Raw genomic sequence first — 16,826 nt, 5'->3', positions numbered from 1 at the left:
GAAACAGGCCTCTGACATCTTGATTGCAGTCCAGCAATACTGATTTAGGGCTTCTGTTCTCTAGAATTGTGAGAGGATAAATTTCTGTTGTTTTAACACGCCAAGTTTCTGGTAATTTATTACAACAGCTACAGGAAACAAGTACAGCTTCCAGTTCAAAAATTTCACTTTGCTCATGTCCTAAAATATTCCATTTTTCAAGACTACTGAATACAGTTTGAAAAAGCAATTCTTTTTCAAGTTAAGAATTTTTGGTTTAAAAAAAGATATACACATAAAAATGACCAAATCTTTTTAAATTACTCTTTAAAATTTGAAAGATTTAATCTTTTATCATGTCACAGTGAGTTGTTTTAAAATTATCAATGGGATTCACTACAAGATGCTTTTAAAAGGAAGAAAGTATGAACTCTTTCATGCTACCTCCCAAAAACTTACTAATTTTCATAAATTTCCTAAAACTGTTTAATTTTAATTAAGATATTCCTATGGCCCAGATTATAGACTAATCTAGAAGAAATGAAGACCTTTGTACTGTAGGCAAATCAACCATAATAATTTAACAATTTATAACATTTTAAAGGGAGAAATGGTTTAAGACAAATTGATGACCTTTGATTTAGGGAAGCATGCAACCAACTTGTTTTATTATTAATGAGACAGATATATGCTAGCTGACCTTAAAAATATTATTCTTTTGTGAGTAATATTCTAGAGGATCTATATTTGGCTTTGACTTTGCATGTGCCTTATACCCAATTGATTTGTTTCATTTACTAACTTTTAAAAAACTTTATACTTTGCAATAATTATATATTTGCAGAAATGTGCAAAGAAATGTACAGGGAAATCCAACGCACTCCTCACCCAACCTACCTTGCAAAACTGTAGTACAATATCAAACCCAGTAAACTAATATTGGTACAGTACAGAGCTTATTCAGATTTTTTCTAGTTACACATGCAGTGGTGTGTTTGTTTATGTGTGTATAGCTCCGTGCAGTTGTATCACCTGTGCTTTGCCTAACTACATTTGTAATACTTAACCATGGCTACAAGGTTCCTTCATGCTACCCTTCAACAACTACACTCATTCTCTCATCTCTTTTCCTTAACCCACAGTAACTGCTACTATATTCTTCATATCTGCAGTTGTGTTATTTTGTTTTGAAGGTTATATAAATGGAGTCATGCAGTATGCATCTTTATGACACTGGCTTCCATATAATTTCTTCTAGATGTCTCCAGATTGTACCATTCATCAATAGTTTTTTATATTGCTGATTGGTAACCATGGTAGGGATATACCACAGTTTAACCATTCACCACTGAAGGACATTTGGGTAGTTTCCAGCGATCATCATTAAAGCTGCTGTGAACACTTCTGTACATGTTTCTTGATGAAAATAAATATTTATCTGGGCCCTGTGCCCACGAGTATAATTGCTTTGTGGTATGCTAAGCTCCATTGTTAATTACAAATGAATTGCAAAGTTGTTTTCCACAGGAACTATCATTTTATGTTCCCATCAGCAATGTATGAGCAATCTAGTTTCTCCACACACTAGCCAGTATATGGTTTTATCACTATTTTTTATTTTTAGCCATTCTGATAGGTATAAAGTGATACCTTATAGTTATAATTTTCATTTCCCTAATGACTAATAATGTTAAATGTCTTCTCATGTACTTATTTGCCATGTGTATAGCCTCTTTGGCAAAATGTCTTGCATGTCTTTTATCTACTTTCTAGTTGGATCATTTATTTTTTAAGGTTGAATTTTGAGAGTTCTTTATTCCAGATACTAGTCTTTTATTGGATATGTGATTTGCAAATATTTTCTCCCAATCCGTAATTCATTTTTCATCCTCTTAACAGGATCTTTCAGAGAGCAAAAGGTTTTAATTTTGATGAGGTCTGATTCATCAAGCTTTCCTTTTGCAGATTGTGCTTTTTTTTTTTTTTTTAAAGATATTTTATGGTTATATGTTTTACATTGAGTTAAATAAGGTGTGAGGTTTAGGTTAAAGCTCTTAACCTATGTCTATGTTATATTCAGTGGCTCCAACACTATTCAAAAGATTATTCTTTGTTCATTGTCTTGCTTTTGTGCCTTTGCCAAAAATTAATTGCACATATTTGTGTGGACCTATTTCTGAATTTTCCATTCAGAAATGGAAATTGATCTGTGTTTATCACTCCACTATTACCACTTTGTCTTGATTACTGTAGCTAGATAGTATGTCTTAACATTGAGAAGAGGAATACCTCCCATATAATTCTTTTCAAAATTGTTTTGGCTATTTTGGGACCTTTCAATTTCATAAATATTTAGAATAAGATGTGCTATGTTTATACAAATCTTGCTAAGATTTTGATAGGGATTTCATTATACCTATAGATAAGTTTAGGGAAAATTGATATTTTTATTACATTGACTCATCTATGAACATAATTTTTCTCTATGGATTTTTTTTTATTTCTTTCATTAACATTTCAGTATTTTGTCATACATATTTTGTTAGATTTATACCCATATTTTTAATTTTCTTTGGAGAAATTATAAATGGTATTGCATGTTTTATCTTAGTTTCTATAACCTTTCTGAGCTTATTTATTAGTTTTAGGTAGATTTGTTGGTAATTTTATGTAGACAGTCATGGCATCTACAAATGTAGATAGTTTTAGTTCTTCTCTTCCATTTCATACAGGAAATTTAATTTATTTTTTTAGGAAATTTTATTGTAATGGCTAGAACTTCCAATATTTTGTCAAATAAGAATGGTGAGTGTGAACATCCTTTTCTTGCTCCCAATATTAGAGGGAGAAGATTCATTCTTTCACCATTAAGCATGCTGTGAGCTATAGATTTTCTTGTAAATACTTTTTATGAGGTTCAAGAAATGTTCCTTTATTCTACAATACCGAAAGTTTTAGTTTCATAATGAGTGAGTGTTGGATTTTATACTTTATCTGAATCAATTGATTTGATCATATGATTTTTTCCCTGTAGTCTGTTTATATGATGTATTGATTAATTTTCGGATATTGAACCAAATAGTGAACTTTAATAACTGGAGTAAACTTCACTTGGTTATAGTGTGTAATTCTCTTTATATGTTTTTGGATTTTGTTTGCTAATATTTTGTTGAAGATTTTTGTATGTAAATTAATAAGAGATTGCTCTGTCATTTCTTTTTCTTTCTTTTTTTTTTGGTGTTGTCTTTGTTTTTGTATCAGGGTCATACTGGTCACATAAAATGTGTTTAGAAATATTTCTTCCTATTCCTAATCTTCAGAGAAAGACTGTAAAATTCATGTTAATTCTTTTTGATTGTGTGGTAAAAATCTCTACTGAAACCACCTGGATCTGAAGATACCTTTTTGTGTAGGTGAACATTTAATTACAAATTTAATTTATTTCACAATCATAGAGCTATTCAGATATTCATTTCATCTTGGCTGAGCTGTGATAGTTTGTGGTTTTGAGGAATTTGTCCATTTCTTTTAAGCTCCTAAATTTATAAGGGTCAAGTTATAGTGTTCTCTTATTATCTTTTAGTAGCTGCAGGATCTGTTGTGATATCCTTTACTTTATTTGAGATGGGTGATTATAGTGTCTCCTCTCTCCCTTTAATCTTTATCAATCTTGCTAGAGGATTATCAGTTTTATTGATTTTTTTTAAAGATCTAGGTTTTGTTTCATTAATTTTCTCTATTTTGCTGTTTTCAAGTTCACTGATTTCTGCTCTTAGGTTTTTAAATTTTCTCCTACTTTCCTAGAATTTATTTTCCTCTTTTAAAAATATTTCTTCAGCTAGAAACTTTAATAGCTGATTTGAAACATTTCCTTGTCTCCAATGTAACATATAGATGCTGCAAACTTCTCTCAGTACTGCTTTAAGTGTATTCTAAAATTTACATGTCGTATTTTCACTTTCATTTAATTCTGTATATTTTCATGAATGTTTCCTCTTTGACCAATGGATTACTTAAACATGTATTTCTAGTTAGCAAGTGTTTGAAGATCTTTCTGTTATTTTTCTGTTATTCTAGTTTGAATCCATTATAGTTAGAGAACCTAGTCTGTATGATTTCAGTTCTTTAAATTTGTTAACATCTGTTTTTGACCTAGGATATGCTTTATCTTGGTAAATGTTCCATTGGCCCTCAAAAATAATGTGTATTCTGCTGTTACTAGGTGGAGAGTTCTGTGTATGTCAATTAGATCCTGTTGGTTCTTTGGTTCTTTTGTTCTATATTCTTGCTGATTTTTCTGGTATCAATTACTGGTAACCAAGTGGTATTACTAATTTTTAAATTAAGCTTATAATTTTGACTTTCTTCATAGAGTTAGGTAACTCATTAATAGAAATAGTTTTTAAAACTTCTGCAATTAAATTCATATAAAACATTTACATTAAACATTGAAACTCACTTGTAAATCATTTAACTTGAAGAAAGAAAAAGAATCCTTCCACTTTTGTATTTATATCTTTTGGCAGTTTAAAAAAAGTAAAGTGTTGTTGGAGGCTTCCAAACTGAATTTTTCCAGCTCAAAGCCATCAATAAATTCATTAAAATATAAAATGGAATCAAAATATAAATAGGAAAAAATGTTCATTTTAGCTATGGATTAATTATACTATTTTATACTGAGAAGAACAGCTTCAACTGCCTTAACAGAGCCAGGCTTATTAATGATCACTTTATATTTATTGAAATGAGTAGATGTAGGAAGTATTCTCAGTTCTATTTTATGTATAGAATGATTTAAATCCATAAGTTTTGAGTAAGTGGGCTATTGTTACAACTCAAGAGGTAATTGGTAATTCTCACAACTTGCAGTACCTTCTCTACAGACATGAGGAAAATAAGAAATGTACAACAGTGATTGGGAAATGGAACAGAATTATTCAATCCAGTATTTCAGCCACTACATTGTATTTCAGTCCTATGATTCCAGTTTAATTCTTTTCAATGTTATGACCTAATGCAAGACTTTAAGAGAACTTTTATATTTTCTTAAAATTAAATTTTTAGGATTTAAATACAATAAAGACTAGATTGTTGATTTCCTTGTATTTTTAAGTAAAATATTTTTCCAACTTGAAAGAAAAGAACAACAAAAGCTGAGAAAGGAAACCAAATAAAAGTCAGTTACCATGGAATCTTCAACATTAGGCTTGAAAAAGAAAGAGGGTATTCAATTCTGTTGAAAGAAAGGGAAAAAAATGATAGAGAAACCGTTGCTATACACATTACTTTATAAATCTGCCATTAGAACTGTAAACACAGGTTTAACAGTGGATTTTGTACTTTTACAGCTGTTCTTTGATAATGTAAGAGAAAAATTAATCCTTTATAGCCCTTGATTATCTGGTTATAGCTTATTAAAGATATCAACTGAAGTGATTTTAATGCCTATATATTAGGTTGTCCTTGAAAAAATAGTCTTTAAATTAAACCTATTCAAAAATACCTTTATAAGACAAATAATGATGCAGTTCATAATGAAAGCAAAGGTTAGTCTTTCAGGTAACATAAGCCAATTTTTTTTAGGGATTTGGGTAAAATTTTTTAAAAAGTTTCTTACAGAGATGAAGATGAAAATAAATTTATATCACCAACTTTATGAGCTCAGGAATCTAGGTGAAGATTACAAGTGAGTAAATCCTTTATGTTATCAGCATTCTTGGTTAATATTTCAACTGTATATATGAGATTAGCCTTTGGATAACGTCTATTATAAGTTGATAATCAAAAGCACACTAATTAATAATGATTGAATTCTGCTTCTTCTGGTGAGTGAGTCATGCCTAATATTATTTGAGTTTATTATAGTTTATATTTTGAAAGTTTACCACTCTACAGCTCTGCAACGTTGGCAGAAAGTAAGGAGGGATATGAAATCTTGTCATTGGCCTGGTGATAATGGCACAGTTTGTTTAGTTCTGGTTCCAGTGTTTAGATTGCAGTGTCTTTGGAATACCGTGATCAGAAGGAGCTATAGGAAGAATCAATTGTAAAGTTTAGTTTTCAAGACATGTTTTTAGCTGTAATAGATAAGAGGGTTCATTTTCTGATAAATCCTATCCACATTAAAAAGAAATTATTCTCAAAATGACTTTATAACAGAAGGAAAAACCCTCAAATTTTCAGTGTCGTAATCATTTGTTACTATTCTTTCTGAGAATTTGAATTGCCAGAGAGTGAATTATTTTATTCTATTTCTCAGCAGCACCCTGTTTGCTGTCCGCTTTCTGTTTCTCTACCTCACTATTTTATTATTTTCTCTCCACCTTGTCTTTTTCTGTTATTCTCTTTCCAACAAAATAAAAGCTCATGGTATCTCATGGGTGAAAGGATAGGAGGGAGGAAGGAATACAATTGATTTTTTTTATTTACTATGTTTTAGTTACTGTGAGACTTGATTGACTCCTTTTAGTAAGTACAAATATTCCCTTCTTACAGATAGCAAAGTAAAGTTAAGAGAGGTTTGTTGGGAAGGGATGCAAATGGAACTTCCTTCCTTCCCTTCCTTCTGTTCTCCAAACATTGAGTGTGACAATGTACAAAGTACATCTTCACTGTCATCTTAACTGGAAGCCAGTTCTATCAAGATGTTAATAATTTAGCTTAGGAAAAGCTCTGGAGCCCCATTTTCTGTGAAAAATGATGTTGAAACACGCAATTCTATGTTGTTGTCTGCAATGCAGATGCTAAAAGGTGTGAAGAGTTCTTGTTTTCCCTAAAGATCACAAAGTCAGACTCTACATGATGTTGACTTTGCAGGTACTGCTGTGGTTTCCCTGAGCAACAGAACCTGCAAATGGGGTGTGATGACTGGGGGTGATGGGGTGAGCGAGGGTGGGTGGAGAAGAGTTGCCATCCTTCCATATTTTCCTATTCATTCAAGGCCCTGAATATAGGGGCCAAATTATGTTCTGTAAGTTCTTTTGCAAATAAGTTGCTTAGTAAATGGAATTCTCTTCTTCATTTAAACAATGTGGGAAGTGTTGGTTCAGATTTCTATGCAAGCTGGCATCCTAGATAAACCAGAAAATAGCAGGGCCACAGAACAACAGTTTCCTTTGGAAGACAAGTACGGATTTGAACACTTTCTGGTAGAAAGCACATGTATTTTAGTTTGAGAGTAAAGGGAAAATTCCGACTCATTGGTCAGTCTTCACATACCATTCCTTCTTTGACTCAGTCCTTCCAATCTTCACCTTCTCAGTATGACTTCAGTTTCTACTGAGGTGATTGGATCTACATTCCTCCAACCTTGATGCACGCGGAGGGGCTTGGGTGGGTGCACCATTTCTAGGCTGGGATTTTAGAAAGTGGTGGTTTCAGTATGGACAGAAGAGCCTAATAGAATTTCATGATTAATAATAATTAAAGCCAAACTTCTTTCTTTTACTATCACAGGATCTCAGTAAGCAAAATGAGGGCAGTGAGATCATTATATATTAAAACTGTTCATTGTTAGGACTTTTATATATGGGATGGTAAAGCAATAGTATTATTTAGGAAATTCTCAATTTATGTGAGTGGTAAGCAAGATGCCATACTTCTTAAATGTGAGCTTGGTAGAAAATATATATCAAAAAATTTAAATATTTTTATGAATGACTCGAAATGGTGGTTCTCAATGTGGGCAGTGAGACACTTGGTGATGTCTGGAGACATTTTTGGTTGTCATAATGGGGAGGGGGTGCTACTGGCATCTAGTGGGTAGAGGCCGGTGATGCTGTCCTTCAAGTGCATAAGTCCACTCCTTACAATAAAACATTATGCCATCTAAATATCTATAGTACTAAGAATGCAATGTACTAAAATTTTATTTCTAGACCTCAGACCGAATTTGTCTAGTTATGTAATTAGTAGAATTGAAGAAGTGTTGAGTTCGAGAAATGAGTTGCTTACATTCAATTCTTAGATCCATATTTCTTTTCACAAAAGAAAGGGGTTTACTTTGAGATATTTAGCAGAAATAGGCCACAAGTGTAGCAGGGTCAAAACTTTTAAATTGTGTCCCTTTGTAAGGGAAGAGGTGCTTTCCCAGGCCTAGATTGTGTTTTTAAAAGCTATGTCTCTGAGTGGCCACTGTGAGCTAGAACACTGGTACTTTATTAGCTAAGAGAGAGCAAGCTATGAAATTGTTGGGGCAGCTGATGTTCCAGAAGTTCACCCTATAGGCAGGACTATTATGTGCAGATCTTTTTATTCAGGAGGTTAGGACATCATTTGTCAAAAAGTATTTAAGATTCTCTACAATTAAGACCACTTCCCTAAGTGAAGGAATTTGATAACTTGGCTGAAGGACCTGGGATAATCAACCCAGAGAGGGGCATCTTTAGGGAAAAGTAGTTGAGGACTTTGAATATATGACATACTTAAATATATTTGTTCTCTAGCCCCTCATGGGTACAATTATGAGTAATAGGTAGAAACTGTGGAGAAATCAATCGTATTCAATATACAGAAAATTTTCAAAATAACATGAACTGTACTTAAATATTTTTTTGTGATACAACTCCCAAATATTAATTGTATAGCTCAAGAGATTTCTTAATTCAAGAAAAAATTCATATTTGTGCATCTGTGAAAACTACCAAGTAAAGACATTTCCAACATTCCTGGAAGTTCTCTTGTGTCCCTCCCTAATCAATACCCTTACCCAAAGGTGGCCACTATTATGACTTCTATCATCATTTAACTCTGCCTTGTTCTTAAATTCCATATAAATGGAATTGTTCCATATATAATATTTGTCTCACTCTTTTGCTCAACATTATGTCAGTGAGACTTAGCCTGTTCTATAGTTTGTGCATATTCATTGCTACATAGTGTTTCATTCTTCTATATGTTTTTAAGTGAACATGAGCTATACCTCTAATATCCATTGATTATGCAAAAAATATTTGTTGAGTCTGGTTGCTAGAATTTGTGCTGGGTTCTGGGAATCTAGAGAACATGTAGCCTTATTCATAGACTTCCTGAGCCCTTAGTGATACTATTTCTGTGCAGACGTAGTTCTAGTCTGTTAATGAGGCCCCGTTAGGCAGTTCTGGCCTAAGCTGATGTGGCTTGGACATACCTGTTGATCAGGTCTTGCCCAAGCCTAAATCTATAATGTCTTTCATGGTAAAACGTCCTTCAGTCCTTGCAGAGTTGGCCCAGATCCTATTTCTAATTTGGTCTACTGCTGTGGTTAACTGACACATGCTGTCTTGATCTCCATCCATTTGCTTAGGTTCTCGATACCCTGCTTCTTTTATCTTTCTGCTTTCAACCCTTCTAGTATCTTCTCAGGGAACAACCTGGCATCTCCATCCTCTTAACAGTAGAATCAGGCCCTGCTCATGACAAAGATGACTTTCTGGATATCAAATAAAGCTTATTGTCCCTATTTCAGCTTCTGAACACCTACCCTCTGAATTAGACTTTTTTGAATATCACGGGCAGGCCAAAGCATGAAAAAATATGCCCACTGAGTGTAGCAAGTTGGGCAGTTGACCACCAACTCAGGGATGTAAATTACAGTTGGGTCAGTTTGCCACATTCCCCTTCTTTTCTTCCTTTGCTCACTTCCCTTGCTCACTGAATTCCCAGGGTTCCTGAAGTTCAGGTTCCCAGAGAAGCTATGACCTGTCTAAAGTTGACTGAGCTTCCTTGGGAAATTTTTATTTTTCTACCATTGGAGGTGTTTAGGCACAGTTTGGATATCCCCCTGCAGTGACTTCTATAAAGGATATCAGATGTGTTATTTATCTCAAGAGTACTAAGTTTAGAGCACTCACTGAATGACTTTATAGCTCTGTATTTCTCTGAAAATGTCTTAAATTTCTGGAAGATGCTTTTCATTAAAATGAGATTATTGATAACACTCAAAGTAGTATGTGCCATATAGATAACACATACGGGAACTTGCTATAAAACTAGTTATTATTATCTCATTTCCCTTAATTCCTTTGGTTACTTTCTGCCAGCTGGTCAGGCTCAAGGTATGTCATGGATGTTGGCAAGAGGAGAAGTTGATTTGACCACATCCTTCACAAAGATTTCTCTGGTTTCTTTGCAACCTAGAGATTTACATTTTTATTATTTGTTTTGTCACCCATCAGAAGACACATCTTAGTAGCACTTAAGGACCCATGAATCATGAATCATGATTCATTAGAGAAAGTTCTGATCCTGGAAGAACAAGCTTGTTTACTAGGGAACTTTCAGTGTTCTTCTCTGATAGTAGCATCAAATTCTGAAGGAGGATGTGAAGCCCATGTGTTGGGTCTGGATGATCCATAAATTTGTGGTGGTATCATTGAGGTTATTAGTTTGCCTTTTGTATCTTTTACTTCCATGATCACAACACCTTGCATTTGGAGATCTGTGAGAATGTTCGTCCTATACATTCAACTGGGAAAGCTAGGTGGGATCTAGCCATTTAGTTTATAGGAAATTGAAGCAAGGTAATAACTGTATCAGTGTGAGGTGGGGTTGCAAATATTTAGGGGAGTGGTAGGAAGGCATAAATTAGGCAATGGACTGAAATATAAAGAAAATTAGAGCAACATTTCATAAGTAAAGGACACTAGCTTCACAGCATGTTAATGTCATGCTTTAGAGAACTGAAGATATTAATTTTAAGATGCACCATTACTTTATGCGCCTCTAACAGGAAAAAAAGAAAAATGTTGGCAATTAAACTCTGATGCAATGCTACAACACTAACAATAGTCCTGTGAGACTAGACCCCCATTTCTTGAAACTTCTTTGGTTTACTTTGAGATATTTAGTAATTTCTCCAGTTTTTCATTAAATTACTTGCTATAGCTTAGGCAACATGTATCTCTTTTTCAGTAACAAACATAATTCATCTATGTGTAGTTCCTTCCTATGGTCCATGAAGTAATTTGTTGATATTTTGTAAGAAAACTAAATAATTGCAGTTTGTTTTTTCTTTCTTTCTTTCTTTCTTTCTTTCTTTCTTTCTTTCTTTCTTTCTTTCTTTCTTTCTTTCTTCTTCTTCTTTCTTCTTTCTTCTTTCTTCTTTCTTCTTTCTTCTTTTCTTTTCTTTTCTTTTCTTTTCTTTTCTTTTCTTTCTTTTTTAGATTTTATATGTTTATTTTAGAGAGAGCATGTGAGCAGGGAGAAAGGGAGAGAGAGAAGCTCAAGCAGACTTCATGCTGAGTGTAAAGCCCCACGCGGAACTCAATCTCATGACCCTGAGATCATGATCTGAGCTGAAATCAAGAAGAGTTGGGCACTCAACTGACTGAACCACCCAGGCTCCCTTCAATTGCAGTTATTTCTAATGACAAATACTTGCTTCACTAAAATCAGTTTATACCCCACTGGTCTAATTCTCTTTCTGCTTAGAAAATACATTTTTTTTTGTTGTTGTTCAGTGCTGAGTTAGAGTGTATTCTTTTTGAAGACATTTTAAATAGTAATTAAAATTGGCATGTATAGTACTAACAAAACACACCATTCGGTTGCTTTGCTGAAAACATGAACAGCTATGACTGTTTGTCTATGCAAAAGAAAAGATCATTATCTACTACACTGTTACTTTTGCCAGTTAGCAGTGATTTAAGATGCCACTGATTGTTAGATTCAGCCTATTATCAAAGGTGTTAACATGTGATAAACATTGAAGTGGGTTCTGTAGTTCAAAAAGTTTGGAAACTTTGGGCTTACCACAGTTGTGGAAGTTTGTCATAGTGTCACACTTCACAGACTCTCATAAGCTAATAAGGACTATGAATCTTCCAAGGGAGCAATGTTTGGCAAATTAATTGACTATAAATATTCTTCTGAATCCCATCTTTTTTGGCCACTGATTTGAAGCAAACAATTTAGAAAATGCTAATGTAGAGAGACTAACAATCAGAGTAGAAGAATGTTAAAGGAAGAGTCTTCAACAATGATAAGTTGCTGAGAAGCCAAGAAAAATAAAGACCTAAGAACAAAGGCCTTTGGGTTTGTTAGAAAGTCATTGTTGAGTTTTTGAGGATATTGTTGGAACAGGACAATATAGATTGAAACTAGATCTCATGGGGCTAAATAAAAAGGTAGAATTATTTAACATAAGTCTGCTTTTTGAAAAATATTGACAATGAGAAGTGGAGGATTGTAGCTCTAGTTCCCAGTGTCTAGCAGGCTTTTACACAGTGTGGTCTACTGGACTGAGGCAAGTATTTTTTCCTTCTCTGAAGGGTTCTCTGAATCTTAGACTGGAAAAAGAACATAAAATGCTATTACCATAAGGTGGGTTTCTCTCAGCATCTCTTGTGTTTTTGCTCTGACTCAAATATGTTACATATAACAACTGTATCATGCAGGAAGGATCACCTGTATTCTGCTTCCTTCTTGAAGGTTGTTTCTGAGTAGTAAGTTATTGCAGAGTTGCAGAAAAAGAATTTATGAATGTGATGGGGGTAGTGGTGGAGGTAATTAGTCCAAGAAGAGGACCTTGACTGCCTAAGAAACAAGTGCCAATAAAGTGGAGCACTGAATTTCTAATTTTGGGGTGGTGGTGGTGATACAGATCCTAGAGCTACTAATTAGAGCTGGTAATTGATCTTTGAAAACAGTTAAGGTAAAGACTAGGTTGATAGAACTGCTGAATGTTTATGAATACTTATCATTTTGTTGAGAATTTAAAAATAGATATTGTTATTATAGGTCAGAAATTAAAACATACACAGAGTGAGCTATTAAGAATTGTTTTTCTTTTGTTTTTCCAGTTCAGCCGCACTAATGAAAGAATAACTTTTCTCCCATTATTTGACAACAGATTAGTCTTATTTTTCATAAGCATTGTGAATAGCGGTTGACAGTGAATAGGATTTTCAGAGGGAATTTTGAGTGACAAAATCAGGTATCTTAGCTAAATCTATTGGAACTCAGAAGGCCTTAGGATATAATCTTTTTTAGAAGGCAGGGGGTAAATTAGGAAGAGGTTGAAGAAGAAAGAAGACAGGGTGGAAGCTCTGTGAGACCGGGGAAAATGAAGATTTGTCTTCAGGAATCCAACCTGGAGAATCAACAAGAAATGAATTAGACAATAGCTGAGAAGAAGCAAGGGCCCAGATGAAATTTGGTGGCATAAATTTCTAATAACCATGTCACTATAGTAACTTTAGAAAAAAGTCAAATTGTTGAAAAAATATGACCCTATCCTCAACTGTATTCAGTGTCAGATGTCCACAAATTCATGTTATTAAAAAAATTTGTTATCAAGCATCTATATCCAACGTGTGGACTGAGTTGAAATTTCATAATTTATTCACTATAGAACAACAATCTATAAATATTACTATAGATTATATAGTAATCTATTAAATATATAGTAATATATTAAATATGATCATTAAACAAATATATAGTAAATAATAGTAAATATACCTGCTCCCATGGAATGAGGTTAATTGGTATAACCCAGTAAGGGTACGCCAAGAAAATACCTGTGAGTTGGAAAATTGGGCCTATTTTCTGTTTGGGTGAGTGGAATTAGCTCCTGAGGTTATTTGAATCCTTTGATTGTAGAACTTGAGCCAATAATATCTTTGATGGCTATGCAAGACAGTTAAGATGAAGACAAGGTTAACTAACTAGAATTTCCAATGTTAATATTTATGATTATGTCAAAGATTTAAAAATGAACATTATTGTTATAGATCAGAAATTAAAACATAGAGTGAGTTAGTGATAGAATCAATACAAGTCTTTAAATGCCTAAAATTATTTCAAACATTTTTTATGCAATTGTGTTTGAGACCGAATACATATTTCTGTGGGTCTGAAAGCAAAGGTACTGAGTATAACAGCATTTCTTGGTGACTCTGAGTCAATGTGTGACCTTTGCTATACTGACTCAATGGGTCTGTGCTGCAGTCTACGTGGGAGGCTGTTTACTCCAACTCTGAATGCATTAAATGACCTCTGTTACTTCTAGGCAAGCCCTGATACTTTCTTGGTGGCTCTAATTTACCTCCATGTAATCTGTGACTCAGTGGAAAATAAGTTTTCTACCCTAGTTGGAATTTTAACTAAAAAAAATTGTAAATAGGCTCTGAGTGAGGATCTGAGATCTTTGCATGAAATATGTGCATTTGACTGGATGAGATTAGGTAAAATCTATTTTGATTGTATCACTTTTTTTCTTATTTTCTGGTTCACTGCTATAAATGGAATAAATGAGTTCTGTATATGAGAAATGCTAATTTACTGATAATTTGCACCTGCAGTATGTGTGCTTGGTTAGTATGCACCCTCTCTAATCCCTATAAAAAAGACTTTAATGGTATTGTAAATGAAGGCATTGTGAAATTTGCAGTGATGAAAATTAATATAAGTTTTCTAATTTGGGAAGTTTCAGGAGAAAGGGCTGTAACTATATATTTATTTTGAGCAATACTATCATCAGTGTTTGCATTATATATATATATATATATATATATATATATATATATATATATATAATTTGTAATTCAAGTATTATTGTTGGGTTTGAACTGGCCAGCCAAGCTTTTTGTATATTAATATTGACTGGTTATTGGGTAATAGCCTACACTGCATACCTCCTGCCATAAAATGAAAAGTGATCACGAAAAGTGCTTTGGTTTCAAGACTAGTGAATAAAAGAAATAACCATTTCAGTTTCCCCACAGGGAGACACCTCTGTTGGTATTTTAATTTGTGTATGAACTATATGTACAAGAAGAAAAGGAAAATAAGGTGATAAAAGTCTTAGGGAGCTTATTAATATTTAACATGAAGAGGAAATATTTCACCATGATTCCTTCTAACATTATGAGGCATCAGGGAATAAATGATCCTTGCACACAATATTAAAATTTATATTCATATATATGTATATAGATTAAAATATTTAACATTTAATGGAAATAGTATTTTTGATCCAATTATTAAATTTCAGGGAATTTACCTTAGGAAACAACGAGTGAAGACAAAGAATTAAGTTTAAGGATTTCATCATAGTGTAATTTATAATACTAAAAAATGGAAAACCTAAATAATAAAGAATAAATGAAAAATTAAACACATCTGTGTCATATTGAATTTTCATGGGAAAAAAAGTAGTGATGAGAGAAGAATACTAAGAATTAATTTAATGTAAAAATAACTAGAGACAAAACAATATATAGCATAACCTCAAATTTATAAAACAACTTTAAAAAATATAAACCTAAAGCCATGTGAAAATGAAGCAAATGTCAAAGACGTTGTCTCTGGGTGGTAGAAATCTGAATGCTTTTTATTGTTTTTGCATTTCTGTGTATGTTTTTTATATTAGATCTATATTATTGTTCAAATGTTTTTTTCCAAAAAATATTTCTAAAAGCAGAAGAAAAGCTTATGCAAATATTAAAGTGTAGCTTCTAAGAGGTTTTTTAAAAATTTATTAGGGGTACAGAGAAAGAGAGAGGGAGGCTGGCTGAACATGGATCCCAATGCTGGACTCAGGGCTCCATCTCACAACCCTGAGGTCATGATCTGACTTGAAATCAAGAGTTGGTTGCTTAACTGACTAGGCCACCCAGGCACCCTACTTCTAAGAGATTTTTTAAAGATATTTTCATTTGAATTAAGCTATAAAAAAAAAAACTTTGGAGACTTGAGTTTAACATTGGCTTGATCAAAGAATGCATATACTGAACAAAATTTATGTGGAGAGCAGTTAAAAAACACTACCTTTTGAAAGTAGCATATGTGATCCCAATCTTTACTCTTCAAGTTCTTTCTCTAGAACAAATTTATTTTAAGAGAAGTGAATTTCAACTAAAACGAAATAAAACAAAAATAAAATTAGAAAAAATTATTGAACTGAGCCACCATGAAAAGTTCATCATGCAATTAAAAATTTGTCATGTATCTCCTTAATATGCTTGCAGCAAAAATTAGAATGCATTGAAAATATGAAACATTGTGCCAAGGAGTCAGTTGTTGTAAACTCTACCACAGTCTTGGTGTCACCGCAAGAATGTATCACCTTCTGAAAATAGTCCCCAAGATGTTTACCTTCTGTGTTCTGCTTCACCTGCCCTAGCAACGCAGAGACTCCTTTTTCTTTCATTGTAGTTGTGAGAGAACTTCTAATCAGCCACAAAAATTTAGTACTCATTACGGCAAATACTCTAATTGCTAAAATTCTAAATAAATGGTATGTTTTAAGGTCTTGATAATGTGCCCTGCAATTAATTAATAATCTACTATCATGTGAAATATTTTTGATTTGTAATTTAAAGCATGTAGTAGTTAATTGACTTGATTAAAACAATGTTGTAGAGGCTCAGAATTATATCAGGCTTCATTATATACCAGGAGTCATCCTACAAATGTGTTGGTAAATTGACTTTTTGTAGGTTAACAGTTCTTTTCTGGAGTCACAGATTTTCCTCTTAATATCTGGTCATTCATCTTGCAAAGGTGTTATAGGAAGAAGTATCATTGATCAGAAATCCATGCCCATACCAAAAATGTTCATTTCTGCATTATTGTGAATTAGACATGCAGAGAAACCCTGTCAGGTATGAAAAAAATAACATGCTGATATGAATAAAAAGACAATATTTTACAATAACAGCCAACTTGGCAGAAAAAAAAAAACCCTTAGAAGTCAGCAATCATAGACAAATATGAATCAACAGAATTAGTGGGCCCTGAAGCAGGTGCTTGACCCTGGAGTATCTCCTGTTCCTGGAAAGTTAATGCTAGCTTTAAATGGGTCATGTGAAGAAGATGGTCAGAGGAGTTAGCAGGTGGCACTTAAGTAGAGAAAGAATAGATGC

The 16,826-nt window shown here is 33.2% G+C and overlaps 1 long non-coding RNA gene across 1 annotated transcript in view; it reads left to right on the top strand.

Annotated features, from left to right (window-relative positions):
* Nucleotides 1-16,826, top strand: part of LOC112656562 (uncharacterized) — a 400,328-nt gene that overhangs the window by 105,537 nt on the left and 277,965 nt on the right. The gene's annotated exons all lie outside the window — the stretch shown is intronic.

The sequence above is a fragment of the Canis lupus genome, chromosome 37, assembly GCF_003254725.2.
Source record: "Canis lupus dingo isolate Sandy chromosome 37, ASM325472v2, whole genome shotgun sequence".
NCBI classification, from domain to species: Eukaryota; Metazoa; Chordata; class Mammalia; order Carnivora; family Canidae; genus Canis; species Canis lupus.
The sequence above is the reverse complement of the archived record's forward strand: the minus strand, read 5'-3'. Positions and strand labels throughout refer to the sequence as shown.